Consider the following 13,479-nt stretch of genomic DNA (forward strand, 5'->3'; position numbering starts at 1 on the left):
GGTGAAGGAAGGGTTGGGGGCATCCATAGGGAGGAGTGTTTCAGGCAGAAGGAACAGCAGATGCAAAGCTCCTGAGGCAGGAAAATGCCAGGCCTGTTGGAGCCTCTGTGAGGAATCTGGGGTGGGAGAGCAGGAATGGTTGATTCAGAGATGGGAGTCGGAGCATAGAGAGCCATTGCAAGGACTTGGCTTTTACTCTGGGTGAATGAGGAGCCACTGGGGAATTCTGAGCTGAGAGGTGACATTATTTGACTTATATTTGCATGGGATCCCTCTGGCCGCTGCGTGGATATTAGATTGTGGGGGTAATTATCTCCACTTTTCAGACAAGGAAAATGAAGTTCAGGGAGAGAAAGCTACTTGTCTGTAGTCACATGGTTAATAGTGGTGGAGCTGAGATTTGAACATAGGTCCCTCTGATGACTTCAGTCCCTGCACTGGCAGGGCTTTTAGTACAGGCGGCATTTCCCCTGGGGTTTAAAAGCTAGGTAGACTTTGGACATGTAAAGGGAAGACTGGGACGGAGAAGGGAATAAAAGGTATTAAAAAAAAAAAAAAAGGTATTTTAGGCAGAAGGAAAAGAATGCAAAGCAGGGAGGGTAATTATGGGTCTCTGGATTTATTGATAAAAATAGAGATATCTTTGCTTTTTAAAAAAAAAAAAAAGAGAGAACGTGCTGGGGAGAAGCTGGAGCTAAGTCTGAGAAGGCCAGTTCATGAAAAAGAGCCTTGAATGCCAGGCTAAGGAGGATCAAGGAGCAGCCCCCTCCTCTTGCACCCAGAAAGCTTCCAAACTGGTGGCCTCAGTGGAGAGGGTTAGAGAGGAACGCAAAACAACAAGAAACAAAACGGTTTCTGGTATCATATCTAACCAAGCAATTTTAACAGCTTTTGGAGGAAAAAAAAAAAAAACCTGCCAGATTTTGCTTGATGGTGTCTACAAGGGAATTTTGGAAACAGACAGGCTTGTGGATCAAAATATAATGCTCATCACTTAACCAGCTTTGTTTCTCAACAGCTACACTAAGTCCCTAAGCCTCTCAGCAAAAGGGAGGAAGTAACAGGCATCACTTCTCCTTGTGGAGGACAGATATCCCAGTTTGTGGGCACCTTGGGTCCCAGCTCAGACCCCAAGGGGAAAGTGGGGCACCACTTCCTTGGCTTTGGAAGGACCCAAGAGGGCAGAGGAGCTATGGGTGGGGAGGTGTGTCTTCTTAGATCTTGTGTCTACCCTCAAGCCCCACCTTAACCCTGACACTGAGGCCTAAAGGGGAAATATTTGGAGATCTATTAGGGGCGAGGAATGGATCTCAAAGGGTCTCAATTACCCACCACTCTCAGCTCCTTGTTTTGGGCTTCCATTTGCTTTGCTCTGGTCACCTGCCATATGACGTAACTACCACTGCAGGGCTTCACCATATGGGAACTGCTAAAAAAGCCACCCAGCCACCCCCAGCCCATCCTCAATACCCCACAACCCACCCACAAGCCTATATGTCTACCAGCCTCTACTGAAGGTCAGGAAGAACAATGGAATTGCATCTGTAAAACTGGACTCCAAATAGAACTCTTCTAAGAGTCCAAAATAAAGAAATATCAACGCTCCACAGGAGGTCTCATGTTTCTTGTCTTGAACACCACTTCCTTTTCCCTTCTCTGAGAAAGGAACCCCTTTGTCAGTCCTTCACCAGGGGAACCTCTGCCAATTAGGAAAAGCTCAACCCTGATCACAGGGATGGCACTAACCCAAAGTCAAGGAGATTCACAGTACACAGTAACCGTCTGGCAGTATCTCTCCCAAAGTCTGAATCTAGAATAACCATGCAGGGCCCCAGCAGAAGATAGGGTGGGCTCGGGCCCTCAGAGGATGGTCCTCATCCATGTGTTTCCACCAGTATGAGATAAAAATTCCTACTCATTCTTCCCACAGTCTTCCAAATGGTAATGCTTGGAGAACACACACACACACACACACACACACACACACACACACCATTTCCCAAAGCTAAACCATAATTCTCAAAACCAATATAGGCTCTAGACTACTAGAAGAAAACCATTTTTCTAAATCCACATAAGCTGCCTAGATTTCTCTGCCCACATGGAGATGCATCTTATATTATTATACAAAGCAGTATCATGTCCCCTCTTTTGCTCAAGCCAGTTGGAACTGAGTTCCTATCACTCGACACTGAAAGAGTCCTGACCAATGTACCTCACCTCTCTGTATTGTTAAGAAGCTTTTAGCTGAAAATAACAGAAATGTTATCTCACAAAACAAAAAGTGTAGAGATAGGATGGCCTTCAGGGAGGGTTCATTCAAGGGTTCAACGATGTCTTCAGGTTCTTTCAAACTTCCCATTCTGCTTAGAAATGAGATGACCATATCTGATTTCAGATATCACATCCACATGACATCAACACAAGGAAGTAGAGGGACCAGCTTTTACTACATCTCTTTCTCAGGGGTAAGACAAGAAAACCTTCTCCAGCAGGTATCTCCTGTGCTTCATTGGCCAAACCTGGATCTCATGCCTTTCCTCAACCAACAAGTTGGGACAGGGCCAACAGCAAGTGAAATGGAATTTTCCTGAGACCAACTGGGTTCATCTCTGAAGTTAGGGGTAGGTCAGAGCCCCCCCAGAGGCAGATGGCTGTTGCTGTGTGTGTATGATGGGGCTTCTGTTAAGAGGGAGCAAGAGGAAAAATAGATAACTAATAAGGACCTACTGTATAGCACAGAGACGTCTACTCAATACTCTGTAATGACCTATACGGGAAAGGAATCTAAAAAAGAGTGTATATACATGTATGTATAACTGATTCATTTTACTGTACAGCAGAAACTAACACAACATTGTAAATCAACTATCCTCCAATACAAATCAAAAAAAAAAAAAAAAAAAGAGGGAGCAAGAGGAGGCAGGGCACCGGGCAGGCAGCCACTAATGTGCGCAGCGCTACATCCAATGGCTACCCTCACTGAAGCTTCCCTTAAACTTGGGCCACAGCAAATCCTTAGGCAGGACATTTTCTCCTACTAGTTTCTGCAAGAAGTTGGACTGGAGTGAGGTGGGGCTGGAGGCAAGAGTGCCAGTTAGGAAGTCAGTCAGGCTATCAGACCAGGACCTGTGAGATGAGGAAACAGGCCAGCCCAGTAATGCCGAAGTCTGAGTCATGGGCAAGTTTTTGGTGGGAAGACTGAGGACAAGAAGGGTGTGCTCTCAGAGACGGACCCTCGGGAATTCTGCCAAAGGTGGATGGCAGGACCCTGAGCTCTTCCATGAAGGCCAGGCAAGGAGACAAGACTCTGTGAGTAAGGGGCAGAGGGAGGAGACCCCCTCCAAAGCCACCCCTTAACTTGTCCTGAATGGTGCCAGGCAGTTTGGACAGACAGGCCCCTCACCAGGCCTGCCCGATGGCCTCTACCCAGCAGCTCAATGGGCATTCCTTGGGGGACTGGAACAGGGAATCTGGGATTTGGTTCCTGCCGCTGGCCCTCCTCCGCCCGCACACCAACCTTCACTCTCCAAACCTTCTGTGCTCCTTCTTGCTTTCAAGCCTTTGACTATGCCGTTCCCTCAACAGGAAGGCTTTTTCCTGCCCAGGATGCCCCACTTTATCCTTCACGTACAGTCTGTAAAGCCCCACCTGAGTGAGGGGCTCCCTCCTTTTACTCCCACACAGCAGTAGTCTGTATGCCTCACCTTGGATTGTAATTTCTATCTACATGCCAATCCGTCCATCTCCCAGAATAAGCTGTGAGCTCTTCGGGGGCAGGCCCCTGTCTTGTTCATCTTGGTGACCTCTGCAGTGCCCAGGCAGCGTGGGGTCACAATACCTATGCAGGACGCGAGAATAGGGACGATGGGAAGGAAGGAGGTTCCTGTTGCCTTCTTTAGAGCTGAGTTGTCCAATATGGTAGCCAAGTAAAATTTAAAATTTAGTTCCTCAGTTATACTAGCTGCTTTTCAAGGGCTCAATAGCCACTTGTAGCTAGTGGCTATTGATTGGACAGCGCAAATATAGAACATTTCCATAAATACAGAAAGTTCTAGTGGACAGCACTGTTCTAAGAGATTCAAACTATTGCTGCAGCTCTAAAAGGAGCAGATCATCTGCTACAGACTCCTTTCTCCTCCAATCCGGCACTCAGCACAAAGCCAGATACCTCTTCCTTTCTCCTCTCTCTCCTTCCTCTCCACCTATCTTCCTCCACCCCATCTTCTTGTCTCCCCACAGGGCCAGAAGAATAATTCACAGTGGTTTCAGAGTTCTCAGAGCCTTTTTATAGTCTGTGTATCTCTGACCCTTCACTACAGTCCTGGAAGGTAAGCAGGATAGAGATTATAATTTTCATTTGACAAGTAAGGAAGCCAAAACTCCGAGAGGTGAAGACTCTTGCCCAAGGTCACCCAGCTGGCGAATGCTGGTGTCTGGATCAGACCTCAGAGTAGACTCTGGCCCCTTCTTTTCCACCAGTGTCATATCATCTCTCACTAAGGCGTCGTCTAATCCAGCCTGCTGTCTGATGCACTTATCCATTCAACAACATTCCTCCCAAGTGTTTATCCAGCTTCTGCTTAAGTGCTCCCTATGATGTGAACCTCACTATCAGTTCCTTAAGCTGTGTTTAGATAGCTCTGCTAGAAAACTCCTGCTTATGCTGAGTCGAAATCAACCTTCTTGTAACTTTTCTATCCTGAGACCTCAGAAATCATGTGATACAGCCACTAAAATGCCTTCTGCAACACCACTGCCAGTTAGCTTGCAGCCTCTGCTCACACACCTCCAGTTTGGGGGAGCTCAACACCACTGCCAGTTAGCTTGCAGCCTCTGCTCACACACCTCCAGTTTGGGGGAGCTCAACACCACTCAAGGAAGCCCCTTCCTTCTTTGGCCATTTAAAAACCAACCTCAATCCTGAAACTCCTCCCCACTGGCTTTGTCCTCTGGGTCTCCCAAGACTCTATCTGCTCTCTCTCTACCCAGGGCAGCCCCTCAGAGACAATGACCATGCCCCCTACTTTGCTTTTGTCCTGACTGCAGACTAAACACATCATCAGAGAAAGGATGCTCTGTTCTATTAGCACATGACCTCTTCTGGCTTCCCTTTCCCATTAGCACATGAACCCCCTTATTCCATGGACCCCATGGGAAGCCAAGGTCGTGTCAATAATAATAACTACTGCCATTTATTATGTGTTCACCATGCCAGGCAATTTGAAAAGTGCTCTGCCTGTATTTCATCTCCAAAACTCTGCAAGGTGGTCATTATTATTCCCATTTCACAGATGAAGTGACTGCCTGTATACATGTCTGTCACCCCAGGTGAGAGGACAATTGCAGGAACCTAAAGGATGGATGGGACCTGGGATGACCCAGGTTTGGGTCTGGGTCAGTCCCAGGGCCCCAGGCCCCAAGGAGGGTGGAGGAGTACAGAGGTTATGTGCACAGGCTGTAGGGGCAAAAGATCTGGGTTTAAATCACAGCTGCTTACCAGCCGTGTGCCCTTGAGCAAGGTCACTTCACCTCTCTGAACCTCCATTTCTTCATGTGTAAAAGGGAGCTAGTAGTACAGGGCACGGAGCCCAAGGATTGCAAAGAAGAAACAATGAATGCTTAGCACTGTGCATGGCACCTAGCAAGTTCTCAGCAGTGGGAGATAATACCAATATTATCAATATTATTACAGAGAGACCATACCCAGGGTCAAGGCAAATGTATTTACAGTATTACCGTCCCAAACTGAGCCTGGCCAGACCCAGTGGATTTCTGTACCCCCTCGTGGCTCCCAGAAACTGGCTGGAATCTGAGATGAGTTCAAATGTGCTAATGGGGCTGCGGTGTGAGGAGGTGTGAGGGGCCTGGCTGCTCCTGCGGTGAGCCAAGCAGTACCCATACTTCTCTATAGAAAAGACAGAGGGGAATGCACAGGAAATAAAGGCTAAGGGAACTAAGAGATGGCAAGAAAAGAGACTAAAATTGAGGTCACCTCACTTGCAAAGCAAACACAACTTTGAACAAGTTATCTTCCTCTCTGAGCCTCCATGTACAACTCTGTCAAATGGGGTAATAACACCACCCTTGCTGCCTCGGGGTCAGGATGAAGGAGGTGCTGTACATGGAAGCCCCTAGGCAGGGTGTAGCCCACAGCAGCACTTGGTGAGGGTCTGCTCCTGAAGCATCGCTGAGCAGCTCTCATGGTGAGCTTTGGCCATCATCGCAGTCAACAAAAACAACGTAATAATAATAATACCTATTTCCCGAACTCCTGCTCTGGGCCAATACTCACAGCAACCTTTGAGGAAGGTGTCATTATCCCCATTTACTGATGAAACTGACAGTTCAGCAGTGAACAGGGGTGACACGCCCCAGGTCACTCAGTTAGTAAGCCAAGATGCCGGGACTGGCACCCAGGACTGGTGAAGCCAAATTTCGTTCCTTGATACCAGGCTGTGGAAGCCCTGTGAATCAGGCCCAAGGTATGGAAGCCTTTTGGTTGATCTTCCAGCCCAGTAGAGGGACCACCACCACAGACCTGGACCACAACCACTGTGCATGATGGAGGGGCACTGGACAAACGTCCAGAGCCCTGAGTTCCGGCCCCTCTGCACTGCAAAAACAAATGCATGGTCTTACTCCTTGCCCTCAGCCTCAGTTTCTCCATCTGGGTGCCAGAAGTCAGACTCTTGGGGTTTTCCAACTAACTCTCTGAGATTGTGCAGACAGTGGCAGGAAGGAGGAAAGCTGCCCTAAATGGAAACACTGCACTGTGTTCCTCCATCCCTTAATAACCACTAATTAGTTAATCCCCACAGCAGCAGGGTGTTAACAGGTTTTTTTTTTTAACATCTTTACTGGAGTATATTGCTTTACAATGGTGTGTTAGTTTCTGCTTTATAACAAAGTGAGTCAGCTATACATATACATATATCCCCATATCCCCTCCCTCTTGCATCTCCCTCCCACCCTGCCTATCCCACCCCTCTAGGTGGTCACAAAGCACCGAGCTGATCTCCCTGTGCTATGCGGCTGCTTCCCACTAGCTATCGATTTTACATTTGGTAGTGTATATATGTCCATGCCACTCTCTCACTTCGTCCCAGCTTACCCTTCCCCCTCCCCGTGTCCTCAAGTCCACTCTCTACGTCTGCATCTTTATTCCTCCTGTCCTGCCCCTAGGTTCTTTAGAACTATTTTTTTTTTTTAGATTCCATATATATGTGTTAGCATGTGGTATTTGTTTTTCTCTTTCTGACTTACTTCACTCTGTATGACAGACTCTAGGTCCATCCACCTCACTACAGATAACTCAATTTCGTTTCTTTTTACAGCTGAGTAATATTCCATTGTATATATGTGCCACATCTTCTTTATCCATTCATCTGTTAATGGACACTTAGGTTGCTTCCATGTCCTGGCTATTGTAAATAGAGCTGCAATGAACATTGCGGTACGTGACTCTTTTTGAATTATGGTTTTCTCAGGGTATATGCCCAGTAGTGGGATTGCTGGGTTGTATGGTAGTTCTGTTTTTAGTTTTTTAAGGAACCTCCATACTGTTCTCCATAGTGGCTCTATCAGTTTACATTCCCACCAACAGTGCAAGAGGGTTCTCTTTTCTCCACACCCTCGCCAGCATTTATTGTTTGTAGATTTTGTAATCAGGTATTATTATCCCCAGTTTACAAGCAGGAGGTTGAATGAGAGAGGGATTGGCACCAGGCTCAGGGCAGGGACGGGATCAGTGAAAATGCTACAGATTGCTTCAGAAATGGGGGAGAGCTCAGTAGAGGGATGAGGGAGGCCTCAAGGGGGAGAAACCACATAGGAATGTATTTCTCAACCTCAGGAAGTTGAAGTCCCTTTGACGGCATCTGAGCCAGTTCTCTCTGTGCACAGATGGGCAGATGGAGGCCCAGAGAGGGAGAGAGACTGGTCCAAGGTCACACAGCCAGAATCACAGACCAGGAGCACACAATGCCACAGGTTCTCAGCTGAGGCTGCTCTGATGGGGGCTGGGGAGTAGGGGATGGCTCTTAAGAGCTGGGCTCGGGGCTTCCCTGGTGGCGCAGTGGTTAAGAATCTGCCTGCCAATGCAGGGGACACGGGTTCGAGCCCTGGTCTGGGAAGATCCCACATGCCGCAGAGCAGCTGGGCCCGTGAGCCACAACTACTGAGCCTGCGCTCCGCAACGGGAGAGGCCGCGACAGTGAGAGGCCCGCGCACCGCGATGAAGAGTGGCCCCTGCTCGCCGCAACTGGAGAAAGCCCTCGCACAGAAACGAAGACCCAACACAGACAAAAATTAATTAATTAATTAATTAATTAAAAAAAAAAAAAAAAAAAAAAGAGCTGGGCTCCCTCTGTGGCCTTCCTTGAATTCCTAGAGAAAGCAGTAAGCCCCCGGGGATTATGTCCGTACTAATGGCCTGTGACAAAGACAGTAGGATAAGCAGCTTGCTCTGCAGACTAAACAAGGTGCAAGAAGCCAAGTCAAACAAAAGCTGAGGTTTTGTGTTGGCCTGGCTGGTGGGCTAGAAGCAGCCTAGACTCTCGGGGGGTCAGGCCTTGTGCCACTGCCCAGAATCTCCTCTGGTGGCCTTTTCCCCCTTTGCCACTGAGGGCTGGACAGAAGTATGTCCACAACACATGACTGCCCCTGTTTGTGCTTTTATGACATTGCCCCCAAGATGAGGAAACTGAGGGCCAGAGAGAGGAAGGAAGATAGTGTCCCGAGGCACATAGCAAGTCAGGCAGAAGGTTGGGACGCAAGACCTCCTGACTCCCCGCGCCATCATGGCCTCCCAAATTCTTCCTTTAATTAGTGCTGAGTGACAAATGAACACTGGAACAGAGGGAAATGCAATTTTCTAATTTTTATCCAAAGTGTTGCCCTATGTGATATCTCATTAGAGTCCACAGCACAGGCTTCAAGGGCAGAGAAGCCTGGATTCAAGTCCTGCTTCCACATTTTTCTAGCTCCATGGCTTCGGCAAATTACTTCACCACTCTGAGCCTCAGTTTGCTCTGGAAAACAGGAGAAACAACAGTACCTCCCTCACAGAGTTGTTGGGATGATTAAATGAATTAATGGATGTCAAGTGTTTTGCTCTGTGCTTAGCATACAGTAAGCACCTAATTACTGCTATTGCTATTAGCAACTCTTGCACCGACCTGCTGGATGGCCCGAGGCAGGGCCCTCACCCTCAGCCTCCATACTCCTCTCTCTCAAATGAGCTGTCACAAAGATTTCTTCTCACTCCAGGGCTCTGTGGTCTCTACCACCAGCCTTTCCAACCCAAATGAAACTGTAGACTCCAGAGGCAGTGAAGTGGGCTGGGAGCCTCTGTCACCTTCTAGGCCAGGCTGCTTGCCCTGCCCCCAGCTCCACACACCTGCTCCAGGATGTTCTGGGTGTGAGTCCCCTCAGCAGGCAGTCTGTCCCTCCCCAGAGCTGGTGTTGAGTCAATTCTGTGCTGTTCCAACGGTTTGCATGTGATGGCCAATCAGGAGACCATAGGCCTTGAAAAGCTGGGGAGAACTTGGAGATTAGAGCTGAGGAAGAGGGTCAGGAAGATTTGGGGGCTAGCTGGGAGAGCATCATGTCCCTCTGCCCTGGCAGTGCTGTCCGTATGGTCTAGGGAGTCAAATCCTCCCTGCCTTGTTTCTGGTAAAAATAGCTAAAGACGCTCCTACCTCCAGGGACTCAGAAGTCGGTCTCAATCGACTCCCTCAGCAAGGGTCAAAGGGACCCTCTCCACAGTCCTAATTGTGCAGGGATTGTTCTAGTTGTTTCTGAACGCAGCTTCCTTTCTACATTCTAGAACTCACTTCTGCAAAATGAGAATGGTTTGACTCCAGGCCTGGGGCCATTTCTCACTCCTTCCCTCCTGGTTCCCAACAGGAACAAGAAGAGATCTGCCTCATGCGGATTAAGGTGACATGTTCTCTAGCAGGTAGGGAGGTGGCGTGAGGAGATTACCTACCTCCCCCCGACTTACCTGTCTGTGTGTCAAGTTTAAGCCCCTGGAGGGTTTGTGTAACACTGTTAGGAATCTTAAAAAGTAGAGACCCTGTTTGTGGGATTACAGGGTGTGGAGACATTCTCACCTTTTACACTGAGGCTTCAGACTGGCTACCAACCCCACTCAGTCCTGCCAGTTGCTGAGCCCTGCTTTGCACAGAAGCGATTTATTCCAGTCTGTTAAAAATGAGTCACATCGCAGGAGCCCCTTATCTTTGGGACACATTCTGCCATTAACCAATTTGGAGTCAAAGTAATGTTTCCAGACATAAATGTAGTTGGGAAAGTGCTGGGCTGCGTTAAAGGCTCTGCTCCTCTAGGTGCTTCTGTGTGACCTTAGGCAGGTCATTTTCCCTCTGAGCTTCCATTTCTTAACGTGTTTCCAAAACATAACAACCTCCAGCCACATCTGTTGTTCATGATTAGATGAAAGAGCTTTCTGAAACGTATATTGTGGCATAAATTTGACACTTAACCATTGTCAGATCTTATAATAGTTATTTGACTCTTTATGTATATGTATAACTTTGATAAAAATAAAAACTTTTTAAAATGATGTGTTGATAGCTGTTTTACAGTTTAGTTGAAATATTTGGGAATCATTAGAGAAAAGTACATAGAAAACTAATCAAAGAAATTATTAACTCCAGGAAAAACAAAAATAAGTACAAAGAAGAGAAACACAGTATTTTACTTGGCTTAGCATTAAACAACATTTACATAGTTATATCAATACTTGTGAAAACACTGAATACTGACTGAACCAAACATTGTGATAGTATAGTAAGAGGATAAAGACAAGGACATTTAGAGAAGGTTAGTTAAGAGGGCTACACCCTCTTCCTTAAAATAGGAAATCAATAGATAATGTCTAAAATTGATAAATCAAGAAATAACAGTATAAGCATATCAACTGGAAATGCAGATATAAGTAGCAGAAGAAACAGCTAATGGAGTGTAAAGTGATTGGAGGGGGGCAGCCCTGGGGAACGAGAAAGGATGAGGAAGAGAGTTATTTTTCATTATAATAAGACTTTAGTATTATTTTACTTTTCAAGTTATATGCATATATTCTTAGATTAAAATTAAAATTAATACAAAAAATAAAAATAGAGGAAAGTGACAGCTACAAGGAGGTTAATTTTGGTCCCAGATAAGGAAGAACTTCCTAATATCTAGAGCTATCCAAAAATGGAACCTCTGCAGATAGTGAATTCCCTGTCATCAGAAGTTTTTAAACAGAAACTATATGTCCATCTGTCAGAAACAAGGTAGAGAGTTCTAGCTTTGGCTGGGCTTTGCTAAGTAAGCTTAGGGATCACTTTCAATTCTAAGATTCCTTCTAATTCTATGCATCTGTGGAAGCTGGGATGTTCTTGTCATTTATCTCATAACTAATTCATTTATCTGTGCATTTAATAAGCATTTGCTTAGTACCTATTTTGTTTCTGGTGCTGCACCAGGTCCTGGGTTGAGGATAGGGGAACCAAGATAGATATGACATAGTGGCTGCCAACAAGAATCACTGAAAGTCAGTCCTGGAAAGTTCCTCAGCATTTGTCTGATCCAACCCCTCATTATACAGAGAAGGAAACTGAGGCCCAGAGAGAGGGAGACACTTGCACAATATCACACAGCATTAGTGGCAGAGTCAGGCTCACATCTAGACCTCTTGATTCCTGTGCTAGTAATCTTTTCCTCGCAATCCTGCTTCTGAAGAGCACTTCTTCAAAAATAGTTCTAACAAAAATGAAGTTGATTCTTCCTGGTATTTTACTAATCTCATTCGTGTAGACACATCATCATTGTGCAATCAATCTTATTATTATTTTAATTATAGCAAGGTTTGACTTCCTGGATATCTGCTTCAGAAAGGCATGCAGTGAGCTTTCTGGAGACACCCAGTAAAAGTTCACTGAACCCAAACCTCCAAGTCATTCACCAGAGAGATCTAAAACAACAGAAATAAAACTAACTGACATTGCTTTGTCTCACCACCTTGTGACATGTGTGAGAATTCTTAGGTAGAGAGTTACCGCCTGTGTCATGGGTAAAATCCCAAATCATTTTGTGGAGTTCGTTATTATTCCAACAGCTATGAGAGCCAACATTTGCATGTACCAACATCTCCTTGCAGTATCACTTCCTGGATCCTTTTTGCTCGATTTAGTAGTCCTGTCTTTGCCACTTTGAAAAAAGTCCCACATCTCACTGAATTTCAGTTTTCCCTATCTGTTTTGTTTGTTTGTTTGTTTGGGTTTTGTTTGTTTGTTTGTTTTTAGTAATAGTCACCATGGGTATTAGACAAGATTAGTGGTTCTCAACCAGGGACAATTTTGTCCCAGCCCCTAGTGGACATCTGGTAATGTCTGGAGACATTTTTGGTTGCCACAACTGGGGTGGAGTGATACCGGCATCTAGTGAGGTAGAGTCCAGGGCTGCTGCTAAACATCCTATACTGCACAGAGCAGCCCCTCCCAACACAATGATCTGGTCCAAAGTGCCAGTACTGCTGCTGTTGAGAAACCCTGGTTAGACTCTTTGGCTGCAAGGGACAGAAACCCAAGTCCAACTTGCTTTAGTAAAAGAAGAAAAAGGAAAAACAAAAAACAAAAACAGGGTGGTTATTGGAAGAATATTATCATTGTTTTTAAAAAAAGAAAAGAGCTAAAAAAAACTTCAGGATGGATACACCTTGGAGATTAGCGTAATTCAGCTCCCATCTGGACTACCTCTCCTGTCTGTCTTCCTTTTGTTCTCATTCTTTCCATGTGACACAGCCCTAGCCACCCTAGTTTTGAGCTCATATCCTCGCAGCCTCACAACCAGAAAGGAAAAGGTCCTTTTCTTTCCTAGATCCACTGTCACAAATCCCAGAGAAGAATTCTGATTGGTCAAGCTTGGGTCACATCCTCATCACTTGAACCAATGACTAAGGCCAGAGAGGGTGAAGTACTATATACAATGATTGACCTAGCCTGGGCCAATGCCTACCCCTGTGGCCAGAGGGATGAAATCTGTTTACTGAAGTGGAGGAAGTAGGCTCTAGATAGAGAAAAACAATAGCCACTACAGCATGGAATAATAAAGAGGGTGCTGGACTAAGAGTCAAACATCTGGATGCTATTCTTGGCTTGTCTCTAACTTGCTGTATGATCTTGGACAAGTCCCTTTCCCTCTCTGGGCCCCAGTTTCTTACCTGTACAATGAAAAAATGGACCAGAAGTCAAAGATATCTCCCACCTCTAACATTTGATAACTTTTGATTGGTTAAGTATTGTTCATGTTCCCAACTATGCTGACATTTGAAAATACTTGCTAAACCCACCTAGCTTTTAGATTGCTGGTTCCAGGATACAATATAGTCTAGAAATATCTAATTTTTTTTCAAATTTAGTTTAGTTATCTGGTCTTTTCCAACTTCTTAATGATAATGAAAACAGCATCAAC

The sequence above is a fragment of the Balaenoptera acutorostrata genome, chromosome 6, assembly GCF_949987535.1.
Source record: "Balaenoptera acutorostrata chromosome 6, mBalAcu1.1, whole genome shotgun sequence".
Classification (NCBI taxonomy): Eukaryota; Metazoa; Chordata; class Mammalia; order Artiodactyla; family Balaenopteridae; genus Balaenoptera; species Balaenoptera acutorostrata.